Source organism: Lissotriton vulgaris, chromosome 3_1, assembly GCF_964263255.1.
Source record: "Lissotriton vulgaris chromosome 3_1, aLisVul1.2, whole genome shotgun sequence".
Lineage (NCBI taxonomy): Eukaryota > Metazoa > Chordata > Amphibia > Caudata > Salamandridae > Lissotriton > Lissotriton vulgaris.
Window position 1 is genome coordinate 860,437,776 of NC_141689.1, and position 25,555 is coordinate 860,463,330.

General features: G+C 43.1%; 1 protein-coding gene across 4 annotated transcripts in view; it reads left to right on the top strand.

Annotated features, from left to right (window-relative positions):
* Nucleotides 1-25,555, top strand: part of HSD17B3 (hydroxysteroid 17-beta dehydrogenase 3) — a 1,142,586-nt gene that overhangs the window by 693,416 nt on the left and 423,615 nt on the right. The window lies entirely within an intron of this gene.

A 25,555-nucleotide genomic window follows, 5' to 3' on the forward strand; every position in this document is an offset into this window, starting at 1 on the left:
CCTACTCATGTTTTCAAGTCTCCTTCATTAGAAAGACTATTACTAAATATGTAGAAGTTACAGGAAATTGTAATGTGACATGACAAACTGATCAAAGGATCAATGTTATTTTTTAATGTTTCACAATCACTTGATGACTTGTTAATCAGAAATATAAATGAGGAATAATTAAATTTTTAGCAGGATGATTCACTGACTGGTCAATTACTAATGAAGTATGCGTCCGTGATGGAACGTACGGGCTCGTTAGCACAACTAGGAGAAAATGCTCGGAAGTTACAAATATCTGATGTTCTCATTTCCCCAGTGATGGCTTCCATGCATTCAGTTTAGTTGTCAGTACTGAAACCAACTAATAAACAACTGATGGTTCGTGAACAATCACTATTGACTCTTTCCCTCCTACTAAAGATACTTACAAAAGATTATTGCGACAGCAGTGAAGGAAAATAAATTTCGATTGGGAATGGTCACAATCAGTGTTGAGAAATCCTGGGCTTGTAGTCCCTCAGGTTATCCAAAGAGAAAACAATTAATCCAACGCAGAGTAACTTTAAGTGGTGTAAAAAGGGAAGGTATCAAACAGGGCAGTCTCTTCTAAAATTATTGTTATTGCTGCCTCAAATATTATTCTGATAAACAAGAATGGAACAAAGGAAAAGAAATTAGATCAGTTCAAAGAAAACGCTAAGGCCTGTAATAGAAATAAGTATAAACGTACAAAACTACAGAGAATAAAAAAGAAACCTAACAGTAAATTTAAAGTCTGTAAAGAGTCAAGTCTTACATATTAATTCTGCAACTGCAGTGGATAAAAACTTTTTAAATCAAGGAGGCACCACACAAAATAACTATCTTAAGGTAGAGAAGCCTGCAAATCAGAACGTTTTAACTCATGTTATGCAGAGTACCGATATGGAAAACCAAGCAGTGGCCCGAGATGAAAGACTGCAATTGAAAAGGGTCAATAAAAAGGACAAAAAATGTTATAAACCTTTAAGTTCCATCCTTTTGTTTGGCATCCTCACCTAAGCCAAGTCTCTGATTTAATGTATACTAAAAATCCTTCTACGATACACGGGTCTTCTCAATCATCCCAGTGTTCTATAACTTTTACTAATCTTTTTCCTACCCATGAGGAGGACTATTTATTTTTGACCGCCACAACTTTGTAAAACTGTTTTACAAAATCTGTAAGCTGAGATTCATATAATCGAGAGATATTGATCTGGTTAAGTCTCCTCTAAATGTATAAATACCCACGTTTAGCATGACACAACTGTGCTTTTTTCAAATGACGCAGCTGCAGAAATTCAGCAAGCCTTTTGAAAAATGTGTACTGCTATATCTTTAAGCCCATAAGACTCTGCGCATTGACCCACATCTCAATATGCTCTGTCATTCCATTTAAATCCCAGGAAGGAACTTTTCTGTCTGCCAGCAGACTTGGTGTAGACAATCTTTTTTAAAAACAATATTCGATTCCTGTCTATGGGGAAGTTGTGGATTGTGCTTCCTGGTCATAGCTTCCCTGGGATTTAAACTCAGCCTGAAGCTATGAAAGATAGTTGGTCATTGTGCAGTTGGAACATAGCAGGGCTGAAGGCCTTGCTTGCTTATCCAAATTGTGTATTTGCTTGATTTGTCTTTAATTATTTGCTTGCAGGAAATCTAAATATTTGGAGATTTTGAAATGGATGATTTAAAAACTTTTTTTGGGCTACAACCATTCCCTCAAATAGGGGGCTCACTGAAGGAGATTGTGTGTTCCGCTGAAATCTGTGGCTGTCTACGAGAGTGATATTTTGTACAGATTTTGCTTTGATGATATATTATTAAACCTTAGAAACGCATGGTTTGGTTACTAGAATATATTGTTTCCAGTGTGTCTATTTATCACCCACTTGTAAAATTTTGCCATCGCTTTGTTAGAAATTTAGGGAGCTATTTTAAATGTAAAAATATTACTCCCAAGCACTATTGTATTAGTGGTTGGGGGGGTTTCATACTAAACCTTCTTCAGACATCTAGAAGAAGAGTGGTTCTAATGAGTTAGAAACACTATGGGATCCAGCAAATCTATTCTCCTGAATAAGATAAAAGGCAAGCACGATCCATTGCTATTAAAATAGGGATTTTAAACTAAATTTGACATTAATCAATGGCAGATTTAATGACCATCCTATAGATAATTTCTTTTGGCAATGTGGAAATTTGAAATCTTTATTGGATTATGCCTTTATATATTACTGTGAATCTAAATAAGGGCATAGATTCGTGCTAAGTGAGAACTAATGGAGAGATCATCATCAGTTAATTATAGCTATTCATTCACAAGATAAGGTATTACAATTTGCCACCAAAGTAATCGGTCTATAAATAGGGCGGGGTTATTATTTGTGTAATTTAGTGTAGCGTAAGAATGTGGAATTACGCAGAATTTTTAAAAAAATATGCTTGAATTAAGTGAGAAGACTAATTCTTCATTTAGCGCTATTTCTTAGAGCAAAAATGCCCCCTCATATCCAAAATGAACACACAGATGCATTTTGCGCTGTAACATAGTGCTAAATGCAACAGAACATGAATGGCGAGCGCAAGTGCTTGCTAAATGTGCTCTTGGGGTAGGATTTTCCCCCAGCTTGCTACTGACATTTACTGCTATTATCTTAGCGTAAAATGCACCCTTGCATCCAAAATGGGCACAAGGATGCATTTTGTGCTAAGAAACATTGCTAACACATGAGAATACAAAGCCACTCAGCGAACGTGAGTGGCCACTATGCCCTTGCTAAATGTGCTCTCTCGTTAGGATTTTTCCCCCCAAATTACGTGAGAAGGAGTAATCACCTAATTATTGGTAATTCCCCCATCAAGGAATAAATCAGAATTACCAAAATTACTCCGATTACTCCAGCAAAGTTGGTATTCCACCCAGGCCTAGCTATAAGATCTTGTGTGAATCTAATTTATGCTAAGGGGAAGGTTTTGGGTGAGGAGACGGGACTGCAAATAGAACTTGCTGTAGATTTCGTGTCGGAGAATATAAACGTGCACATTTGAAAGCCTTGTTTTCTTTACTCGAAATTTATCAATGCGGTCAAAGAGATTTGCTCTGTCATCATCTATATCATACTAAAACATTAAAAGAAACCTTAGGGCCTGGCTATGATCTTGGTGGGTGGGATGCACCATCACAAATGTGACGGATATCCCGTCCGCCGTTTTACGAGTTCCATTATATTATATGGACTTGTAATATGGTGGATGGGATATCCATCATGTTTCTAATGTAGTATCCCATCCGCCAAGATTGTAATCAGGTCCTTACTCACTAAAGTGATCCAAACCAATAAAAAGAATCTAAAATTGCAAAATTATGGTGGTCAATTCAAAATTCCCTAAGAACAAGGGTCACCAGGAAATTCTGATGTATTATTGAAAAATGTCTGTCCAAAGATTACACAAAATATGTAAGTTCGCTGCATGAAAAGCATTGAAAAGTTCATGAAGAGAAGTTGTGCACAGTAACCAGCGTACATTTTAAAGAGGTTAATGCACATCCTATAGACTTGGCAACTAAATAATTACATTATTAACGAATGCAGATGAGTTAATTATAATATCCCTTACCCACATTGGCCTCAAAAGACAGCTAGAGGTATTAGCAGCTTTCTCAGAAAATCTCAATTAAGCAGTAAACAATGGAAAGACAAACGTTAGGATTATGGGGTCTTCTGGCGTCAATTTCCATAATCAGTTGTACTACAAGGGCTCTAACCTGGGAATAGTAAAGGGTTATAACCATTTAGGAATTATAATTTCGAACAATTTATCCTGGACGAATCACGTAAAGGGCAGAATTACAAAAGTAACAGCATTAGAGTTGTTCAACCCTGTTGGGAATAGAGGTCTTTATTATAGGTTTTCATTATGTGGCTTTTGTGCTGTACAATCTCATTTAATCACTGCCCAGAAAAGGTATTATAGTAATGAATTTAAATTCTGGAAAACGTACTTAGGTATGGGGCAGTTGACTTGATTGGGATGATTCACTGAGATTTGGCCTTAACGAGTATTCATTTTACTCAAGATCTGTTTATTGGGTTTTCAGAAACATTACAACACATTTGCAATTGAGAGAGCAATCAATAGATATTGTTATATTGCCTTAGTAACACATACAAAAAGCTATGCAGGTAATACATTACAGCTGTCCAAAGTCCCTGGGAAAGGGGAGGCCTATGATTTGTTAATTTGCTCCTGGTGAAAAGACCAGGACAGTCACATGTGCAGAAAGTGCACTGTGTTTTCATGTCGGAACATGCCTGTCTGAAGAATGAAACTAGGAAACAAACTGCGAAGGAGAGAAATAGAGGGGCAGAGGGGGGAAAGAAGAGGGAGCTCTAATCCCATTGTGAATTCACACTACTAGCCCCCAGATGGGAGTAAAGGGGAACTCCCCCTTACCCCAGCATGTTACACAGGTGGAGAGCGTGCAGTCTGGGGTGTCGGAAGCATACTTTTTCTAAACAGGACATGTAGTCAATAAAAGACGTCCAGAGGCGCAAAAACCTTTTATCTGTGAGAGACAATTTGTGCGTATTCTGCTACATAGCAATGTTGTGTTAAAATTGTGTGAACCATGAGGCTGCTGGGGGGTCCAAGGGAGACCTCCAGGCTCAAGCTGTAAACTGTTTGGCTGCACCCGTGATACGATGTATTAGACATTAGTCTGCATGGGTCATTGCAGCCATTGATATGGGGTGGATACCCAAAATGATTGTGTGATAGTCTGCCGATATAGGATAGCCCAGAGTACCCTTGATGTGACTCAGGATCTCCTTCCAGAAGATGGTAAGAGTATGGCATGCCCACCATATGTGGTGAAAGTCACCTATCTGTGCTCCACGTCACCAGCATGCGGCAGAGGCCGCAGGGATCATGGAATGGGGATGATGCCACAGAAGCATTACCTTATAGGTTGCTTCTTGCTGAGAGATGTATGTATTTGCAGGATCTGTCTTCGGAGCAACTCCCGCTATTTCTGAATTATGTCTGGAATATTGTCTGAAGACCATTTCCACTAGTATGGTTGGTGGGGGATGAGGCGTGAATGTTTTAGAACATTGTACATTTTAGACACCAGTCCATGAGTGCCCTCAAAGCTATGAACAAGTTGTTTGAAGAGGGTGATGGAGGGTTGCAGCTTCTGCGTTGGAGGGGTGGACGGCCAATGTTGGAGTTAAAAGTATGGATGACTGGTAGTTTCATGGAGGTGGAACTCTTTCTTACACAGGTCGAATGGCTCGACAGTTTGGCCCTGGAATAGGCCCTGTAGGAGTCTGCACTCACCCTGGAACCAGTCTGGGAAGGAATCCCAAGTTAGGACCAGAGAGAATTCGGGGTTCCGTGCAACTGGAGTGTTCAGGGACGGGAATGTGGTCAGACCCCTTGCGGTGGCAAGTTAGTCTTATATCTCCAGTACTGTGTGTGCAAGGTTAGCACTATAGGCACTACGAGGACAGTGCTGCTTTGTAAGCCAAGCAAGGTCCCAAAGCAGTTGACAGTCGGCCGCTCGGTCCATATGCACCCAGTGTTTCTCGCTCTCTCATACCACCCACTCAGAAATGTAGGCAGATGGGCAGACCAGTAGTAGTCCTGGAGGTTGGGACAGGAGAGCCCTTCCCAGTTTCTTGGAAGCATAAGGAGTGCAGCGGAAACAATAGGCTGTGCCCTTCCAAATGAAGGAGTGAAAGGCCCCCTGCAGTCACTTGATGTCATCTAAGGGGACAGAAGTGGGCAATGACTAGAATAGATATAGGAGCAGGAGGAGAACATTCATTTTTACCATATTGATGCTGCCTAGCCATCATCAGAGATCTTTAAGTATCGGCTTGCGATAGCATGGCCAATTAGCCCATGTCCATGTAACTAGGGAGTTCATGATTGTAAAGCCTAAGCATGTGAGGACCACTGGAAGGGGGTAAGTGCCTGTAGGTGATAGAGACTCTGTGGCAGGAAAATGAGATTTAGTGCTTGTAACTTGTCCAGGTTAATCTTTTTTCCACATACCTACTCATAGTCATGTAATACCTGGACCACCATGGGAAGGGAAGTGTCTGGCTCCTTCAGGGCATACCTGAGGTCATCCACGTACAGCAGTACTTTGTGATCTTGTCCCCCAAAAGGAATACCCCCTAATGTTGGATGATTGCCGGAGATGGATGGAAAAGAGCTCCACCTCTAGGGCGAAAAATAGGGGGAATAGGGGCAGCCCTGCCGGGTGCCCAGTGAGAGAGGAAAAGAGCAAGTATAAGGCCATGATCTTACTGACCATAACTGGGCCTAATACTATTTTCTGGTGGCTCGTTCGCAGGAAGGCCCAGCTCACCTGGTCAAAAGCTTTCTTGGCATCGAAGGAAAGGCAAAGGGCAGGGATGACGTGTTGCTGGACCTTTTCGACTTGTTGAGCGAGACGTCGGACATTGTCCATCTCCAAAAAAGAAGCTGGTTTCCTCACCAAATAATCACCAAGGACCCCTTACTTCTACACCATTCCCAAGATCCACAAGGACCTTGTGCAACCTCCAGGTCTCCCATAGTATTGGGAATTGATTCCATACTAGAACCACTATCAAAGTTTGCGGACGCTTTCCTTCGCCCACTGGTCCAAAAAACTGACACATACCTGAAGGATATAAAGGAACTAATACAGCTACTCCAAGGGATTGACTTTGACCCCAACAGACACCTCCTAATGGGACTGGACATGGAGAGTCTGTATACCAGTCTCCCACATGAGGAGACACTACTGATTGGGGATACCACACACCAGGTAACGTGGTTATGGAAAGTGTGTTGCTGGCACTTACAAAATATTTCTTTGCTTATGAGGATACCATCTGCTTACAGAAGCACGGGACCAGCATGGGGAGCACATTTGCTCCTAGTATAGCTGGCCTGTACGTCTACGACCTAGAAGTGAAGAAGATCCTACACCCAGTAACTCGTTTGCCAACAACATAAAAATATGGAAACGTTACATAGACAATGTGTTGGTTATATAGGAAGGAGATATTACATCAACTGAAAACTTTTTGACCTGACTGAACCAACAAACATCTATCTGAAATTCACCAACACAACCTCACGGACCAACTTGGTCTTCCTGGATTTGAATATCCACCCAGATGAGGGTACTTTAAAGACAACCCCTCACTTTAAAGTTACAGCAAAGAACTGTCTGCTGTTATATAACAGCTTCCATCCCTGCCACCTTCGGGACAATCTCTCATACGGACAGTTCCTCCACTTCCGGAGGAACTGTACTGAGATTAAAGACTTCAAGAGGCAGGCTACTGATCTACAAGAAAAACTAAATAAACGCAACTACCCAACATGAATCATTGACAGACTGTGAAGTAGGCATTTAACAACAATAGGGAAGTAACTTCTGTGAAGGGTTTTAGGGTAGCAGGTCAATGGCGCTCATATAGGTAACCTTGTCGGATAAGGACGTGTGGAGAGTGGGAGTATGCGGTGCTACCAGGTCAGAGGTGGACCCAAAACCCCTGATGTAAAAGCAACAACGCCAGCCGACACGTGTTTCATCCGCAAGTCAATGCCTGGGCCTCTTCAGGGCTTGTAGTGCTATGAATCAGGATTTGTAGACCGGTGTTAATTCCAACCCGGTAAGGGGTTCAGGTGGGTCGGTATGGCAGTAGAATAATCAGTAGAGGATGGTGATGTGCAAAACAACGGGCAGGTTCGTCCGTAGTAAACTGGAGCCTGGACACACCCGAGAGAGACGACCAACGTTCTGGAACCAGTTACAAAAGGCTCCAGTTTACTACGGACGGCTGGCGTTGTTGCTTTTACACGAGAATCTTCATAAATCACCCCTATAAGAAAATCAACCGGTGTCAACCACATCATTTTCTACAAATGTTTCAAATTTCTTTTGATCATACATGTGTGCCCAGGACTATATCAAAAATAGGGAAGCACTGCTGGAACCGAGAGTACCTAAGGACCCAGAAGAGAGACCAATATATGTCACTACTTACAATACCAACTCCAATCAAGTGACAAAAATTGTAAACAAACATTGGAGACTCCTTGCATGCGGAAACCTCAACCTTCCCAAACCGAGGTTGGCATACAAAAGGGGAAGGAGCCTGAGGGGCATGCTGGTCCACACAAGACCACGACCCACTTTATCAATTGAGGCAGAAAATACCCTTCTACCCCCAGTGAAGGGCCATTAGCCTTGTAGTAATTGCAGCACTTGCCACCTGACGAAGAAAAGCAAAAGTATAAAATTCAGGAATGGTACAGAATGGGAGCAGTGGAGATTTACAAACTGCAACAGCAAGAATGTTGTTTATATCATCACTTGCCCGTGCGGAATGGAATATGTCGGAATGACAACTAGACCTGTCAAGACACGCATAGGAGAGCACATGAGCAATGTACGTTGCAAAAGAAACACTACGAAAATGGGTACCCACTACTTGACAACCCAACACACAATGGAAGTCCTACAGTGGACCATTATCAAACAACTGAACAGTAAACATGGTCTTCTCGAGAGTGAACAGCGACGGGTGTTCCCCTTGGGGACACACCTTACAGGTCTGAATGAGGACATCCCCTGGGGACAATTGACCTGATTTTTATCTCTCGTGACTTTTGTCACAATCTCTGGGAAGAAAAAACTACTGCAAATACACTGCATAGAAACTCTGGGCAGAACCCTTATGTTAGCCAACCTTCTATTAAACACTTGGGGCCAGCAGGAAAACACCCCTGAAATAATGTGGCCTGTACATTACCCTGTGGAATTTAATGTCCTGCCACACGTTTTTCCACTTCTATTCACTTTTGCCATCTTGAGCTCACCCTTCTGCAGTGAGGTGTCATTACCACTATATGTCCTCTACATAAAAATATTTTGAAGTAACTAGGCAGAAACCCATTTTTTTCAGCATCCTTTTAGTTATCGCACTAGTCTTTTTCACTCCTAGGGCTATACAACAGGCACCCTTGAGCAACAGGAAGTGAGGAACAAACACCATCGAGCAACAGGAGGTGAGGAAGAAACACATTCAGTCGTAGGTGCCATTCTAGGTCACCATCTTGGATTTTCTGACGGTTTAGTGTTTGTACCAATTAGTTCAGTTTTTGGCGGCAAAACTACCAATTATGCTCAGTATTTAAGGACACTGCCCACACTGGCTCAATGTTCCACGGAGCCGCGGCGAGGCAGTGTCATCGTGAGGAGATAACCTTGATATTGTAAGTACGGCACAGCCTATTTGCAACAGTGAAATTCTGCTCAATTAGGAAGGATCTCAAATCCAACAGTTTTTCTTTTTCTTTTTCATTTTTTTAACAGTGTGTGACTATAAGTACCCCTTCCTACCCTTTTGAAGGCTCATGGGGCATTATCTGGGCGATATAGGAGTATGTGAACAGCCTGAACGTTGGAGGTTTCTTTATCTGTCACTAAACTGTTTTTTGAAGAAGAGATATATTTAACAGATACTCTCAGTTATACTTATCATATGGATACGCACATCATGCTGTCCTTAGATATAATGTGTGTTTTATGTTTTGTGTGTGCATATTTTTGTATTGTCCCATTTTGCCGGCATAACACAGCACTGATTACCAATTATAACGGATAAAGATAAGAAAAATGCATCACAGAACTATATCACGTTTTCTTTACAGGTCAACACCACATATGGTGCAGTTTAGATGTGTTATGTTACTTTAACTCTGTTTTGATTCTTCCAGAACCCATTCAGCAATATACCTACTGGGGTATAGTATACTGTGCATGTTAAATTTATGTGCACCACTTAGTTGGGATTATATGTAAATACACAGTTGTTTTGAGTGTGGAAGGGATCTCATCTAGGTCCTGATGAGAAGCCAGGGGAAGGCTTCGAAACATGTCAACACAGGAGACACTGCTCATTAAAGCATAGTATCTCCATCTCATTCCCACTTTTAACAATACCACTTCAAAGGAACATTAAAATTATTTTTTTCCATGGAGCCAGGTAGTTTAAAAATTGTCACTATTTACCATTCACTCACTTCTGACCCTTCCACTCACACTCCTACACCACACATAATATTTTTCATAACCAGTGCTCCCTGGTCATAGTAGGTCGCAGCACACCTCATCCCGCAGCGGGCAGGATGACCCCGGAGATAAAGCATGCCACCAAGGGTTCCTTTGGTGAGTGAGGGGTATTTAAACAAAGCTGTGTGCTTTCCAAAATTGTAGGAGACACACGTAGTCTGGAGGAACACTTCTATACTTTCCCATAAGGGTGGATCCCTTTGTTTTTTGACAATATAACTTGAGGAGTATGTATCCACCTCTTCTGCTCTTTTGAGCATTACCTCCTCACTCCCTTCTTGTGTTACTTTGATTGTCCTATCCCTGCCCATGCCTTAAAAAGCCCACCTGATCAGGGTCTATTAACCTGGGGAGAAGGGATTCCAAGCAGTTGGCCAATATCTTTGAGTAAAGCTTTGCTTCAGTATTCAATAGTGGGCAGTATTATGAACAGAGTGTAAGGTCTTTGCCCTTTTTGGAACTAGTGTAATTTCAGCTTTGGACATAGTAGGTGTAAGGCCTGTAGCATGGGCACAATAAAAGTGTGAGCAAGTGTTCTATATGTTGTGGCAAGAAGACCATGTAGAAGGCTAGGATAAGGCCATCTAGGCCAGGAAATTTACCCTTGGGAATCTCATGGAGGGCCTTGCAGGGTTTGGCAATTGAGAAGGGTTCTTCCAGGTCTCGGGTCAGAGAGGTGTTTAATGGTTGCCAGGGGCATCTCTGGAGGTACTCGGACATCTTAGTTTTATCCTTTCCCCGGAGGGGTAAAGTGTTGGTGAAAAGCTTGGAAAGCCTACTGCTTAACCATTTCTCTGATTGCCCAACCAGAGTCGCTTGTCTGAATCTTTGCAATGTGAGACCTAGCATGCTGATGGTGTAGTCTATGTGCTAGAAGAGAACCTCCTTTGTCCCCCACCCTCATAATACTTTTTTAAGGGGGGAGTGCTCAGAATTGTTGACCAGATATGCCTGAAGCTGGCCATCCAGCTGCCGCTTTGACATCAGAGTGGGACGCTGCTTATCTGTGTGCTCTAAGGAGAGAATATAATTTATAAGCTCCACTTCGAACAAGTGTGCTTCTCGAGCCCTGGCTACAGAAATGGAGGTCATCAATCTCCGGATAGTAGCTTTAAACCCATCCCAGAGGGTATGAGGGGGTTTGGGCAGAGAGTTAAGTGTGAAGTATTCAGTGACGGCGTCTTTTATAGCTGCCTTGTCAACAGGATCTCTATAGAGTTGAGGGGAAAGGTTCCAGAACAAGGGAGCACGTGGGAAATCGGTCCTGAGTGTTCATGTATGAGTGTCATCCAAAATAGAGATGTCATCTCAGATGTTACGGCGCTCAGTAAGGAAGAGGTGACAAACAGGAAGACGATGCGCGAGTAAAAGGAGTAATCCTATAAAACTATGCCCTGATACCCCTGATACGCAGATTGTTACATCAATCTTGATTCTCCAGGTCTCCCTGTTTGGCGTAGAGCATGATATGGTGTACCTCCAACTCATTGACCCTTCTCAAATGGCTCCCACTTCTATAACGTACCTGCGCAAGTCATCGAGGAAGCTTTTAAACTCTGTCTTCAAAGAGCCAATCTCTTTACGGATATCCACCAGATATTCTCCAAGTCATCCTGCATAATGGAGAGGGCGGGGTGCGCAGGGGCCTCCGTGGATAGATATTTCTTGCTGCTTATGTCGGAGGCTATCATTTTAATCCAAAGAGGGACCACAGAACTGCCTTTGGCAGACCTGCCTCTGGGAATTGTAGGCCAGACCAAGCATCCAGAGCATTGAACGGAAATATACAGATCTGTACTCCTGCTGACCATAGGAAGGTTACTAATAGACCAATGGAGCAAGGGTTTCACAGCGTTGAGATCAGTGATGTTGAGGAAGCGCTAAAATATGGCCGCAGTGCATGGCAAGCGGGTCTGTGAAAAGCGCAGTAAGGCCAAGCTCCCCAGAGCCAGTAGTGCGAGGGATAGGCAGTCTCAGTAAGGACCAATGCACTTACAGTTCCAAGCAATGCAGTCAGTACACCCAACATCCAGGAGCAGCTAAGAATTAAAGTTCAGAAAGGCAGTGAGGCTGCATTAACTGCCAGCTCCTCAGTGATGCGCAGTTCTCCCCGGATATGCTGAGGAAAGGGGGCCTCAAGGGTCACAAGTGCGCACAGGGCAGTTGCTCCTACTATAGAGTCTGAGAGGGGGGTTAATGTGCCCCCAGGAGGGAGGAAGGGGCCAGGAGGGGAACCCCTAGAGTCCCCCGCAAGGAAAGCACAAACACTCAGGGCCAGAGCACAGTTAGAGAAGAAGGCCCTAAGGTCACCTATCCCCACACCACGATGAAAGTCTGTGCACCACCAACCCCAGGACTGGGCTGGGCTGTCCTTTGGGCCCCCTCAGAGTCTGTAATGGCCTGTTGGGCACAGTGAACACAAAACTGAGTCAATGCAGGGCCCTTCTAAGGAACATGGTACAAGGTGCCTTGGGAAGGCCAGGGATATCTGCAGCAGGACAAGTGCAGAGGAAAAATGGGTACATGAGAAGCAGGTGCTCCACAGGCCACACCACACCACCGGCCAGGTAGTGCCCACTGCTTACAGCGCCTCAGGCATTTATGGGGAGATGGTCGCCCATCCAGAAGGCTGCAATGGCCTAAGCTGCAGCAGGCAATGTCCGAGCAGCGTCCACAAGTTGCAAGGTCCCTGTGAACCAAAAGGCGTTTAGAAGCTGCTTTGTATATGGTGTCCAGATCGCCCTGGAGTGGACCATGCTCCAGGCATCTGCGATCTGTGCACAGGTCTCCAGAGGGCCCTCCTCATAGGAATCAGGGTCTCTGCAAGGCCCCAAGCAGGAGCAGCACCTTGCCGCCCCCAAGATTTCTATCGGGTCAGCCCGTGGGTCCTCCCAGCTGGGAATAAGAGAAGGGTAGGGAGGGACGCTGCCTCACTAATGGCCCACAAACAATCTGAGCCTCTCGTCCACAAGCATGCCGGCCCAGAGTGTCCCAGGGCAATAGGGCATCACTGTCCCATGCAGCTTCAGATACGACTGCAGTACAGCTGCTCAGCAAGTGTGGAGGACACTTAGGGGCCTATTAGTATGTCGGGCTTATCGCCACCCCCCGCATGGCCACGGCGATCCGCCCGACAATAACATCCGCCCACATGCAATTTACCCTCCGCCTGATTATGTTGGCGGAGGCACTGGGGCAGACAGGAAGACCGTACGCTACTTTCCCGCCAGGTCGATGAGTCGACCGGGCGGAAAAGGTTTCAATATGGTGGCGGTGTCTGCTAGACACCACCATCCATATTACCATGAAGGCGGGAAGCACAAAGACGCCATGGAAAGGCATGCGGATTGCTCAGTTGGGGGCCCATTGCAGGCCCCCAAGTTGTTGGGGGTGGGCACATGGGGGGAACCTATGGTAACCCCCTGCATTTGCATGGATGACTTGGCAGGCACTGCGCCGTGTCTGCCACGTTGTGCATGCAAATGCACACATGCCTTTTTTGCATTGGCTTGATGGCCAGGTCTGAGTGGAAGATAATTTTGGCCATTTGGTCATGCAAGACTTTGTGTTCAGAGTCATTCCATAGACTCACCACTGGGGGAGGTACTGGTGCAGTATTTATTTTTCAGGTGAAGAGTCTGCACTTAGAAGTATCCATCAGTTACGTACCGCAGTTAATTCTCTTTCTTGTGGATACTCTGTCTAATGCCAGATTCCTTACTGACCTCCCACCTCTCATTCTGTGGAATGGGCTTCTCTCCATTTAAAAAGGTCCCAAATTAGAGATTTGCACACTGGCATGAACAATTAGGTTTTTTTTGTGTGCTCTGTGTGTCAGAGTGTGAACGGTGTCCAGAAAGAAACTGACATCAGCGCAATGGGATGGCGCCAATAGGCCGCCCCAAGCAACACTTTTGTTGTGGAGCAGAGTCGATGTGGAGCTGCACAGTGCCCTCTACTGGTGTGCATTCACTATGCTATAAAATCTTCTGGATCCAGTCCAGCACCTGAGGATAAACTAAAGGGGAGAGATCTGTGGTTAGATAGAGTATACAGCAGAAGGAGCATTACCAAAGCTACGTACCTTCCTTAACGTTCTTTCTATCTCACTCCTTTCCCACTACCCCCATTCCCCTGCACATAGGAACATTTATTTCCAGTATGCAGCGTATTAAAAGTGCTTAATAGGTAAAACAAATTAGTAATAAAATTATTATCACTATAAGTGTAGAGAACAGAACTTTATTGATTGCAAACCCTACTCCGTTTACACATGCAAAGCTCTTAAAGACACAAGGTCAGCACAGATTTCATAGCCTGTGAAGATTACTCTAGGTGCAGAGCTTCAGTAATATCAGAGCACCCTGCAGGGGAGGTCATGATCGTCCACTGTGCTGTGTCCTTCCTATAAATCAGTTGCAGTTTTTTTGTGTTAGGTTGGTTTCATTCATGAGTTACATCTCATGTGTTTATGGCTGTTAAGCTCTGTGGGCTTTTAAGGGAAGGGTTTCTGTTAGGGAGACAGATTGTGGTTTATTTTGCAAGAACAGTGCCAGTGCTTCTTTGTGTTTATTGTTCCGTTGGATGTGTTTTTCGTGCCTTCCCATTTTCATTTATTCCAGCCTCAGTGCTCACATTTGTTTTTTTTCACACCATGGCCATAATCTGCTATGATGTGTTAATTGGTCTGAGTGTAGCTTACTTCCACGTTGGTATGGTTGAGACGTACTGTGCGCTGCCTGACAAGTTTATTGTCGGGTACCTGGGTCATGCAAACTTGAAACTAATCAGGGTGATGCTGTTTAGTGTCATCTTAAGTATTTTGGGGGCCCTAGCACAGAACAAATTTGAATTTCATTACCCATTTCCTACTAATTCATATGATGTCATATGATGTCATATGATATCAAACAGCACTAAATTATTTGTTAAACAGTTACAGGGTCACATATAGACAGTTGAAATATGTCTTGCCTGGGACCTGAGAAATCCTTATGATGACACAAGTTAGAAAGACAGAGTCAATGATAGCTGTAGAGAGAGGGGGAGAGTAGTTTTGCAGAGAAATAAAATAGGCGGAGATCTAATAGAGAGAAAGTTCAATTTACCAGGGGGTCCCTATGAAAGTTGGCACCTAGGGCAATTTACCACAAGGTTTTGCCCCCTCTGAGGACAAGGGTTGCAAAGGAAGTACCAGGAGTAGCAGGGAGCACGCTAGAGGTCCAAGCAGCGACCCCTGTCTACCTCCAAATTACAAAGGCTAGGATTATGCTGTTCCTCTAAATGACAGAGTTGCAGAGTTACCTCCTAACAAAGGACACTCCAACGCGAGACATTACACTCGAGCGAGTGCCTTGTTTGATATTTTTAATTAGGGTAGGAGACCGCCAGGATAGAAAATATTTCCTTCTAGGTACTCCCAAACCTATTTTAACTCACTTCTCTACATCTACACAGTTCTGGACCCACACCCGCACTTCACCATACGGCTGTTGGATAAAAGATTTCTGACAAAGTGCCCCTACCAAAGGGACCCCGTTGGGTATTGCACCGCTGACCCAACGAGAAGCAGCCCAGATGATGAAGCATGACACCTGAAAGGGTGTGTGAGGGCATTACAATCCAATAAATGGATTCCCAACTGTAAACCACACTTGGGGCTGAGTTGGTTCCGGTCTTCCTTGACTCTGTAACTCTGTCATTTGGAGGACCAGCATAATCCTGTATTTTGGATACTGACACTGGGGCACCTTTTATGCTGGACCTCCCACTCCCTTGTGAGTGGAAAAAGCCACCGTCCCCCAGTTTTGTACACAACTACCTCCAAATGACTGCATGCCCAGTCCTGTCCGACAGGCAGATCATCCATCTTTCTGCTGGATTATTTAATGACGCCATTATTAAGACAAATTAATGTATGGCCCTGTATCCTAGACATCGTCAGGAAAATATAAAAGTTTGATTTTTGGATCCCGCAATCATGATAGGCCCACAAGAGCACTGAGTTCTAAAAGCTGATTTAGAGGATTTTTTTAGACACCATCCGGTTATCACCAGAGGAAATAACAGCAACCTGAATGTAATGAGATGTCACTCAGAAAGAGAAGGAATTTAGTGCTGATGCTGCCCATTCTGCTTGACTGGAACCACCCCCCAGGCTAAGACGAAACCACTGATGCACGACCAGGAGGGTTGCATAAGGTATTTTAAACTGCTGAAAGAATTAGAGATAAATCTCAATCCTCTTGAAAACCATATGACTGACTGTGATTCCCAGAAGCAAGCAGCAATGCATTCTCAATTATATCATTTTTCAGCTTGATTGTGCAGTCACTGTCTGTCATCTCTATTTTCATCAATATTTGCTGAGGCCACCAGAATGCTTTCTTGTTAATACATGTTGGACCTTTTGCATATTATGCTAGCTGTAACTGATCTCCAAATTACTTGATATTATTTGTAGAATCTCCAATACTCACCACTTCCTCCTCCAATTCCCCTTGGACACCACCCCAGCCTTCCCATGAGGCCTTCGTACTTTATTGGATCCTTTAGCACCATTTACTTATCCCATTCTGATATACTAGTTGCTCTCTTCCTACATTAATACATAATTTCTTTGACCCTTTTTAACACAGCCAACATGAGAGGAGCCAGCTCTGCATCCTACATGTAACCCTAACTTCAACCAGTTAATGCTGTCATATCTTCTTAATATTTTGTTTCCCACTCATTTGCCCTCTTCAAGAATATCTACATCTTGCCCCTTGTAAAGATCTGTGGAAACACAGCAACGCTGTAGTCCTTGGCACAGTGACTCGAGCCTACATCATTGACCTTTCTACTTATTACAAAAACTTGTTCCCCCCAATTATATACCTCCACACTACCACCGCAATAGGCTTATGCTTATCATATGTATGAATGTGAATGGTTTGTCAAACTGTATTAAAAGGGAAAAATGCTACACTATCTTAACACCTAAGGTGTGGACATAGCACTGTTATGGGAGACACACCTATCCATTGAAGAATCAGGTAAACTCGAGCAGGAGTGGGTTGGAAGAGAAGTCAGTAAATGCCATACAACATCCACCCCCTCTCATCCCCACTGAGCCCAAATTGTTATAGGGAATGTGGTGCAATGATACTGATAATAAAATCTCTTATGTTCACACAGTACTCAAAATATGGTCAGACACTGAGGGAAGATCTTCCTTAGTGAAGTTGAGAACTGCTGATACTGGGATTTGTTTATGCACCCACGGCTAGCAAAACAAAGTTGATCATTTGCACTTTCAGGGTATTTACTATATTTGGTACTATATTTGGTAAGAGACGTTATTGTAGGATGGGACTGAAACCTTCCTTATCATTGATTAAATAACAGATTTGGCACAATTGATGAAGCTAACAATGCTGAAACTGTATTGCTGCATGATATGTGACCACAAACTAGACGATATATGGTCTATCACACATACGTCTGGCAAAAAGTACTCATTTCTCTCTGCTATGCATGGTACATCTGCACTCATTAATTACTTTTTAGTGCAGGATACCCTACTACATATGCCCCTATGTTGGAAGATACTACCTTGCAGCATATCTGACCATTCCACAATCCATCTAGAAAATGAAATGGGTAACATCATTTCCCCACCAACATAATAGCGGATGCAAGTGTCTAAAAACAGACTCCGTGAGCGCAGAAGCTGAGAATGAAGTTTCTGTCTCCTCTGCATAGGTGCTGTGGGCAGCAGATAAGGTGAACTGGAGAAATCTATTAGTGTATGACCATCACTGAAAGCTATCCCAATTTGAACAATTAAGGTTAGAGTGCTCTATAAAATCACTAACGTCAGACTACAATAGTGACCCTTAGAGTAACGTTAGATGTCATGAAGAGGCTGAAATGTTGTCCTCAATTCATTAAACTACTCGCTGCTAAAAAAAACCTTAGTTGGACAAAAGTGAAGCATTATTAACGAGGAGAAAAAATAGCCAGGTTACTTGCGTAGCACTGTACCAAAATGAGGCACACTTAACCATTCCATTGACAAAAGGGGATCCTTACATGCACACCCAGCAGAATTTAGAAAGGCTGTCCTGTCGTGAACTCCAAATCTTTGGGTGGACTAAGCAGCGTAGATCTCTAAAGCCTCAAGAGAAATAATATATAGTTTACCCTCTTTGGGAAGAGTAAACCCAGCAGGTGTCTCTTACTTCTCGCTACAATTGGTTTAAAAATTGAGGGGAGAGCATTATTTAGATTATGAGATCAACATGGATGAGATTAAGTCAACTGTGATCTTCCATCTTGCTGGTCCCACTGTGAGGATGCATCACTGATTACTATAAAAACTTCACAGGGCTCGAAAACTAAAATGGGCTCCGATAGCCCTAACACCCATGGATTGGAAATACCCTCTGGATTATGGAAATTATATGTTATAGCCCCTTTTCACTCATACAATGCGATCTTAAAATACTAGCCAAGCTCCTTGAAACCAGAATATGTAAAGTCATCCCTTTGATACATCATTCTCAGGTGGGATTTGTGTCTGAATTCTCTCTCAAAACCCATAGGAGAACATTAGCACACGGTGCTTTAAAGATTTTAAAAAGATGTATCAGTTAACTCCAATGATGCAAAGAAGGTGTTTGCCTGTGGCAAATAGGAATTTCTGTCTGTTCTAAATGTTAACCAGATTTGGCTTAGGTCAGAATTTCATATCTAAAACCAAATGTTTATTTAATCAAATGAATGCACAAATGAATTGAGGTAGGTTCCTGTCACACCCCATCTCAATAAAACGTGGTTCAAGACAGTGATGCCCTGTGTCACTGTCCTTATTCCTCCTGGCGCTAGAATATCTGTCACCGCCCAATGCTCGAGAGTGATCCATGTTGTTCTCACTCCCCTGGTGACCTGTGATCCCTTTTTTCTATGAAGAAGACTTCCTTATGACTATTACAGCCCCTCTTGCATTGCAGTATTTCTTATAAGATGAGTCCAGGGGGGTTTAAGGTGCTGAGAATGGAGCTAGGAACTTACCATAGGCCTTGCACAGGCTGAAGTGGAAGGATCGCCGTCTGCATTGACATACTGCATGTGTTGAAACACTACATTTGGTGTGCTGCCAAGTAGTCATGCCATCTGAACTACCTTCATGTCTCTGAATGCTGACAGAGGCTCCAACCCTAAGATGGAACAAAAGTATTTTCTTCATTGTCAGTTCCAGCTAATACAAATATACAAGGATACATTTTCAAGTGCTGGATGCATAGCAACGTTCTTTGCTCCTTTTTTACAATATTTGTTTCTGATTTTGTTTCTAGCTGTTTTGAATTTCAGATGGGGATTCTGCATGGCTGTTTTCTCCTTCGTATTTTCAGAAGGAATCTGATGCCTTGCTGATTCTCCAGTACTAATCTCCATCTTTAGTCGAGAGCTACAATATTGCCAAGATCTTTTACCCTTTCTGAGGTTTTCCTCCTAACTGGGACCCTCTTAAGAAGACACTTTATATCTTTCACAAATTCTGTTCGGTGTAAAGTGGCACCAAGGCTACTGGGTGAAATGACCCTTTTCTTGGGCATATGTAACCTATTTTAAACCATTGGAAATACAACCAAATGCTTACTGGGTCCAAAGCCAAATATGTGTGGGCCGGATATCAATGCTTGGCTCTCCCTAAGGCAACACTGTGAAGTAAGGAGACAATACAGGGTGGTAGTGTGGATAAGATCTTATGCACATGCTCCTGCACTGTACTGATGTCACTCCACATACAGCTGCAGTAGGGGCTAATAAATCATCTGCCAACAGCTCAACTGGCCAAACCTTTATAATATGTTAGACATAGTGGTATTGTATCACCACAAAGGTTGTAGGGGACACCAGTGGCCATTGTCCATACTTTCGTTTTGTGTCTTTGGGGGGAAACCCATGGTTCCGGCAATAGAGAAGTGGCTAACTGAACTAGGAAGGTCGCTACTTCTGAACATATAGGATATAAGAAGAATGACCAGCTGGCCAGGTAGACCAGCCAGGTATTAAAATATGTTCTGTACACCACACCAAACATGCAAAAAAGTCATGACAACAAAATTAGTGCACTGCCTACCCTACTGAACTCAATATTCAGATGTGTAGTTGTGGTCTTCGAATTTTGTTGATTTCAGTTGATTTCAGTTTTGGTAAAAAGAGGCTATCAAATCAAAATCTTTTCCTGTTTATCAGTTAGTAATTTAGGCACTTTTGCCCACTTAATTATGCTAACAAAAGTCCAGATTTCTTATTCATTTTCCGCTCATGATAAACTAATTGAAACAAAGATGTCACCACATGCTTCGCTACAACATAAACATTACTTCTTCAGGGCATTCATGTTAAGTGAGCGTTTTTCCATTAATCTTGATAGAATGCAGTATAAATATATCCACAATATGCTATGGTCAAAATTGTAGTACAATTGGCATTGCAACCTCCTATTGGTCATGTGACTATTACTTGTAATGCAATAAGATGAGTATCGGACAGTGCGTAAATAACCCTGTAGCCAGGCAAGCAATCAGAGCAAGAGGAATCCAGTAAAGCGCATTATTGACTGGCTAAATAATGGGTACCTGTGCTGCTATGATTCCCCTCCAATTGCTTTTGCATTCCTTATACCAGTGTCTGTGCATCCCCATACTGGAATCAGAATCTTTCAGTACCCAGTGCCAGTGTTAGTGTGTGTGCCTAGTGTCTCTCTGCTCCAGTATCTTTGTATTGTGTTCCATAAGCATATCTTGTGGTCTTTTTTGCAGATGTAGGTTGTTGCAGGTGAAACTGTATTCATGTCAGTAGAATTGCCATTGGAAGAAGGTGCCATTGAATAGAAAGCACCACTGTGTGCACATCTAGTACCTGTGTCTGTGGTTGGAAGGTACCAGTGGGTACATAATGATGTGCCTGCTACTGGGGGTGCTGTTGCGTGCTAATCTAGGACCCTGATCGATACTGTGACCTTATGACCCTATTCGGCTATAAATCCATTTATTCCCTATATTGGCATAACCGTTCAAGTGCAATATTCAGTAACTCATCTCTGGCCTCACACGAACAGAGCCACATTCCAGAATAGCTTTCTCTGCCACTTCCTTTGCAACCAATTAGTGCAATGACAGAGCAGAAGTTACTATCTGAGATTCCTAGATTAACACTCCGAGTTCTTCAACAAGATAAAAACTCAGCAACCTGGAAATCCCCGCTTGCTGTGTTTTGATTAGTAGTAGAACTCTAATGAGCACTGATAGACAATCACTTCCTAGTGACATCTTTTATTGACGTCTTATGTCCAGCAAACTTACGTCAAACAAGGCACCTTTCAGGTATAAATACTACCAACGTGGCCTTAAGCAAGTCCCTTGTTGCCCGTCGCCTGAAGCTGCTGTTATGCTGAAGATATCATAGCTGCTATCGCTACTGCTATCGCTGCTAACTAGCGAACGATGGTGTGGAGAACCTAGGAGCTGAACAGCCGCCCCCCTGCAAGAGCCCAGCAGATGCAAGCTGCCCGCAGACGCTGTCCCCCCTCCTTCTCCTCCTCGACGCGCTGAGAAGAGACGCTGTCTTTCTCCTGCAGAGAAATCCAGCTCCAGCGTTTCTGGTCTACCCTTGCGGGTGACTGGGATATCGAGCCCTGAGGGAGATACCAGACCTCCATCATTCTATTCCAGAGGTATGGTGTTGACTAAACCCTTGAGAGAGAATTCTTGAAGCAAACCTTGGCAAAACCAACTTAACTTTAAGCTACTTACTTACTCCCCTCCCAAGTATTAGGCTTAGGTCAGGTACTCTGGGGTAGGCGTAGTTAGAAGCACCAGTTGAGTATTTTAGCCTAATGTATAGAAAGACTGTTCAATAAATGTTAACCTTTTATTGACAAACGCCCGTCTCTCTATTCTCTACATATTGTGAAAGTAAACTGCACCAACCTGACTGAGTAAAATAACTGTCTATTGTTTCACACGACCCTAGAGATTGACTCTTGATCTGAGGAGCAAAGTTGTCATGTTGCACGGTTGTTGGAAAACTGAATCCCTTCTTGGCTGTGCCAGGGAAGCTGATCACTTCCTATTTCAGTCAAGAAAGTTTCCAGTGACCTCTGAGCTAGTTGGTAACAAACCCAATTAAGTTTAGCATAGTCAGTAGAGGCCTGGAAGATCCGCACTTCTACGTCGATACTACTGTTTATGTTATTCCAATGCGCAGGGCCTATTGGGAAAATAGGAACTACGCTACATGGCGCCCAACGTTTGGTAAGGCGATAAACTAACGCAAGATGTTAGAGTAACTCAGTTGTGCATATTTCACACAGACCCCTTTCTCCCGTAAATACTCCAATAGACGTCTGGAGTGGGTGAAAGGTTAAAATCCGCCCAAACTCACTAGGAAGAGATTCCTATGTAAAGCTCTGGTTTATTCAACGTTGAAGGATACAGTGTTCCAAAATATTGTGCACCTAATCTTTGTCTCCTTGGAGACCTACTCTGCAAACCTTGCATTTATACAATGCCAGGAGAAAACAGAACCACTGGGGCCGCAGCAGATGCGACTCAGCAGGGTCCCGAAGATACTGACCAGGATGCAATTATCATCCCGGTACATTTAAGAAAGTCTATAACGTTAAAACTTATAGAAAATGGACTGACACCACAAGGTGGTACAGTAATTTTCGTGATAGAGGCACACGAATATCGGCAGACAGAGGTATTCTATTCATGGATAAACTTTCCAGCGGCAAACGCTAGAACAAAAGAGTTTCACTATTACAAAATAGAGAAACCACCGGAAGAGTACGCTCCTTTCGAGGAGACTGAAATCCCACTAAAATTCCAAGAGCACCTGCTCTGGATCATATTACCAGGCTCGGTCCACTAGGTAGACCAGGAGCAACGTGGCCGGTTCTAGCCAGCTACACACCACATCCGGACATTGCAAAAATGTCTAGAGAAGAGCTGTTAGTACAGCTAAAAACATTAATTAAAATACATAGGCAATTAGTCCAATATGTAATGCGGACTGCAACAGTCCAACCAGCTGTTAATGTACCACAGCTGACCCCCCATCAGGGGAACACTAATAAAATTACACCACAGAACATACAGTCATGTCTTGGTAAAACACCCGTAAAACGGGAACAAATCCCTTTCTGGTTAGCACAGAAAATCACTCAAATAGAGGCAGTATTTCCGGATACTACCCCTATCAAGAAACACAGAATCTTGACCATCTGCCTTCCTATGGGAATCGCATCACACGTGGAGGACCGCGACACTTGGGGTACAGTCTTTGCTTCCATTTACACAAAAACACACGGTGTTCCGTCTATGGCGGTAATACCAGAAGTGCTAAAACAGATTCAAAATGAATACGGCCCAGAGCCCGCTTTAAATCTTGGTATGAAATTACTGAAGGACTTCAAGCAGGTCTCGGCTATATTATTAGCCAACATAAAGGGAGAAGCAGCATCTGTGGCGATCCGCCAGAAGTTGAAGGAAACAGATATAACAGTTCAGCCAGTTGAGCTTGCCAGAATCATAGAAAAATGCTATGAAGAATTAGGTAGAGACAGCTTGGGTGGAAAACCAGTAAAGCCCCAACTGCTCGAAAATCCTGAAAAATTATTTATTAAAAATAATTCAAACACTCCTAAAAAGAGCTGGGATGGAAATAAACAATCCACTCCCAAGGAAAAAGTTTTCCAGTCCAGAGGAAGGTCTCCTCGACGGAGGGAAAGAACTCCGACTCGAGAACACCAGTTTTCCCAGAGGGAGCCCTCTGAGAAAAGATATAACCTTAGAAATAGGAATAATTTGAAAAAACCTGATAGATATCAAAGTATTGATACACGTCCCTCTCGATCTTTTTCGCAGAAATCGGAAAGAAGAGGACGGTCAGACCCAGGAAAGCACACCAAGTCCAAAGACAAGGAACCTGCTCAGAGTGAAAAATCTCAATTTCCAAAAAAGAAGGTAGCCAGTATTAGAGTAATCAACCATGCCGAGAATACTGAGGACACAGTTGAAAAACGGGGAGTGGGCATTGACAATGTTGGACAGTGCAGCAGAAATCAGTATAGCCCGCAAGATCTTGATGAGTCATCTGGAGACAGTAGACACGAATGAATACATTCAGGTTGAAACTGCCGACACCAGACTTAACGAGCCCCATAAAATATACGAAATAACATTGCGTATAGAGGGTGATAAGACTAGGAAAATAAGGGGTCTATTTTGGGATAAACTCTCAAAAGGCTATGATATTCTGTTAGCTGAAAAAGATTGGCCCCCGGAGTTTGTCAGGGAGTGCCCTCGTGGCGAAGAAATGATTATGCCTGCCTTCTCGAATCACATTCCGATTCACAAAAAATATACTTATGCAAGGAAATGGGCAGTAGCCCAGGCACCGGCATTATATAAAAATCATGTAGGATGGGATGAGGACTCTCCTCCCCACAAAATCCAGTTAAAAAGTGAACCAACTGCCCAACGGCAGTATCCCATTAAGCAAGAAGCTAAAAAACAGGTCAGGGAGATCTTAGATCAACTTGAATACCATGGGGTGATTGAAACATGCACCTCTCAAATGAACAATCCTTTGTTTCCTGTCTCCAAACCAGACAATTCATTTCGTCTAGTTTTGGACTACAGACACCTTAATGCATGTTGTAAAACTTTTGCAGTACAAAACTCGCATAGTGCAGCCCTAATGAATAACATAGTTAGGAAAAAATATAAAACGACATTAGACATATCTAATGGTTTCTTTTGTCAAAACATTGCACCAGAAAGCAGATATTTGACCGCTTTCTCAGCATTTGGGTCGCAGAAAAATTCAGTTGACTCCCACAGGGGTTCAAGAACAGCCCAGGACTATTCTCAGCTAGGGTAACAGAGTTACTACAAATATATGATGATGAGGCATTATCTTACGTAGATGATATTTATCTCACAGACGACGACTTGGATACTCACTTGAAAAGAGTGAGCACCATTATACTTGGGTTCGCAGCAGAGGGTTACAAATTCAACTTTAAAAAGTCTCGAATTGCCCATCTGACAGTACTATTCTTAGGGTACGAATTATCAAGTGAAGGAAAAAGCCTAGCGGACAACTTCTTAGAGAAGTGCGCTGTACTCCAAGCTCCAAAAACGCTGAAGAATTTACAATCCATACTAGGTTTTCTGAATTTCGGAAGAACATACATTCTAAATTACGCAGAGAGGGTTAAACCTCTCTACAAACGAATTAAACCTGATTTTAAACAAATCAATTGGACTCAAAAACACACAGAAATTTTGAGATCACTGCAAACAGACATGTTAGCAAAAACAAAATTAGATA